Here is a 3,289-nt window from a genome sequence, read left to right as displayed (position 1 = left end):
TGAGGTTTAGATTGGAGAGAAGGGTTATAAGGAAGATAAGGAGGGGCCGTAACCTTTTGCGGAGGCAGCCTCATGCACGGATTAGCCTCTGGTGATTAGGGAAGCACGTAGGAAGAGGTAGAAGAAAATGAGGGAGGAGGCCAGTAAGCTTGCGTTGCTGGCTTGATGATGCCCTGCTTAGACGTCTGCAGCGGGGGCTGCTGGCCATTGATAGGAAAAAGGAGTAGCGGAAGGGTAGGAGTAAGGTGGCTGAGCTTGAATGGCTAGCGGAGGCAGCCTGACGCTAACGTCTGCTGCCGGAGGTAGAAGGAAGGGAGGGGGAAGGATAGGAGTTTGGGAAGCTACGCCAGCGGCCAACGTTGCGTGCGGCGCTGTAGCTGAAGGCGCTGCAGTGATTGGTTGAGAAGAGGAGTGAGGCAATGCGGTGTGAGGAGCAGCCGAGTCTGGGGCGCGGCCCAGGCTTGCTGACGGCCTGCTGCGTCTTGAAGCTCGAGGGGATCCGGAACTTGATCTGGAAGACGACGTAATTTTGAATGAAGTAGGGAGCTATGAGGAAGGGGTGCATGGGCTGCAATTGTCAGCAGAGGCAGCCTGACGTTTAAATCGACTTCCGGGTTAGTGTCTGCTATGGGAGCTGGAGGCCACTGAAAAGAAAAAAGGGGGTCATTAGAAACGGGATCCGGTACATTTGCCATTGCCATTGTACATGTACATGTACATTTGCTCGATCTATTGGCCGCCTTGGCTAATTTGCAGGGTGAAGAATAGATCGTACAGATCAGCTTTGTTTACCCTCCGTGAGAATGGTTCGTCGGAAATAAATCAGCGTTTGCTTCAGCCTTAAATACTATCCACTTTCCGATCGGAGGATATATTGGCATGGCCGAATGATACGAGGATGTCGGGGAAGTTGGAAGTCTCGTCGGTGGAGGTGAGGATAAGCCTCGGCGTTGTGGAGAGCGTGTGGCTGGTTGAGCAGAGCGGCGGCCGATATATATACATACGTATTGTGCTTGTTAAGGTGATTAGCTGACGAGCTCCACCTGGGCCAGACTGATTGATTATCTGATCGTGCTGCTCCCGAACCTTCTTAATAAAACATCATTTATCATCTCCTGTAAATGTTTCTCGTTTGTCTTCAGAATTGCTTCATCACCCTGACTCCCATTTCACGGATTATCTACTATCGGGTCTCTCACATGGCTTTCATCTGCCCCAATCTCCAGTCCGCTCTCGCCGAACCCGAAACAGTCGATCTCCTAATTAAAAAAGAAACAGATGCAAACTTCATGATCTGCCCCTTTTTCGTCCCTCCCTTTAATGTTTTCCGTGATAGCCCCATCAGTGTAGCTACCAGGAAATTCTCAGGTAAAAAACGCCTCATAATCGATCTCTCATCCCCGCATAATTCCCTGTTCCCAAGCGTTAACAGCCTCATTCCGCTCAAAGAATTTTCTCTCCACTACCCATGACGTTGACCAAGCCATTACCCTGATCAAAGACGCGGCGCTTGGCTGGCCAAAGTCGACATCACCTCTGCCTTTAAAGTGATGCCCATTCACCCGGATTTTTGGCATTTATTCGGCATCCGCTGGCATAATAAATTTTACTTTTCCATCCGCCTCACTTTCGGCTGCAGAAGCAGCCCTAAAATTTTCGACATGTTGTCAGAGGCAATCTGCTGGATCCTCTCCAACAATTACGCAATACCTTACCTGATCCATCTTTTAGACGATTTTTTAATCATCTCGTGTCCTGACTCCATCCCAGCTGCGCATCTTTTGAAAACCCAAAAGGTTTTTGTAGAGCTCGGGATTCCTCTCGTCCAAGACAAAACCGTGGGCCCGAGCACCTCCATCGAATTTTTGGATATCAACTTAGATTCACAAAAATTCCACTGCATCAATAAAGGCCGTTCCCATTCACCCGCCCTAATGCCTTTGTTAAGACGCCTGATTTGGAACTCGGCTAGCGACCAATTTATTGTAAGAATTGTAATTATTTTTCCCCCTCATTTTCATTTAAGATGCTTAATATTACACTGTAAAAAATATATATATTTTTTAAGATAATTGGAGTATAGAACCATTTCAAGAAATAACAAATAGTATGTTTTCTGAAATATATTTATTTAATTTTTTTAATTTTTTTATATATTTTTAGAAAAATATTTGAAGAGTTTATTTGCAAAAACAGATAACTCCATTTTTGAACATTTTCAAAAATCCTGTTTTTATTATGTTGTTATGTTTTTATTGTGTTATTTAGCTGTATTTTTTAGTTGTTTTTTACCTAATCAAAATAACCAGACTGTGTCACTTACAACAGCGAAATGAAAAAACATGATTTTTGAAAATTGTTAAAAACAGTTATCTGTTTCTGCAAATGAACTCTTCATTTGGAGAAAACACTATTTCAGTTTTTCTACTTTAAAATTTCACATTTAGTCCAATGTGTTACTTGCCTTTTTTTATTATTTGTGAATTTTTTTTAGCAATTTCTGAGTGAAAATAGTTTCTACACCCAACTTTTTTCAGCATAGAAATACTCCACATTTGTGTCGCCACATGGAGTTCTGGAGGGGAAAAACTTTCGACATCTTTGTTAAACTTCCGATGATAAATGTTCCACAGAGGTAGAACTTGTTAGAAAACTTGACAGCTGTTTTCTTCAGTCGATGGTTTGTATGTCTAAAAGGTTACCAGCCCACTGGTAAGTAACTCCTTTTATTTACTCCCCCAAGCCAAATTTTTACTGACAAAAATTCCACTGCATCAATAAAGGCCGTTCCCATTCACCCGCCCTAATGCCTTTGTTAAGACGCCTGATTTGGAACTCGGCTAGCGACCAATTTATTGTAAGAATTGTAATTATTTTTCCCCCTCATTTTCATTTAAGATGCTTAATATTACACTGTAAAAAATATATATATTTTTTAAGATAATTGGAGTATAGAACCATTTCAAGAAATAACAAATAGTATGTTTTCTGAAATATATTTATTTAATTTTTTTAATTTTTTTATATATTTTTAGAAAAATATTTGAAGAGTTTATTTGCAAAAACAGATAACTCCATTTTTGAACATTTTCAAAAATCCTGTTTTTATTATGTTGTTATGTTTTTATTGTGTTATTTAGCTGTATTTTTTAGTTGTTTTTTACCTAATCAAAATAACCAGACTGTGTCACTTACAACAGCGAAATGAAAAAACATGATTTTTGAAAATTGTTAAAAACAGTTATCTGTTTCTGCAAATGAACTCTTCATTTGGAGAAAACACTATTTC

Source organism: Sinocyclocheilus rhinocerous, unplaced genomic scaffold, assembly GCF_001515625.1.
Source record: "Sinocyclocheilus rhinocerous isolate Xijiao unplaced genomic scaffold, SAMN03320098_v1.1 scaffold3705, whole genome shotgun sequence".
In the NCBI taxonomy this organism is placed as follows: Eukaryota; Metazoa; Chordata; class Actinopteri; order Cypriniformes; family Cyprinidae; genus Sinocyclocheilus; species Sinocyclocheilus rhinocerous.
Note: the sequence above shows the minus strand (reverse complement) of the source record.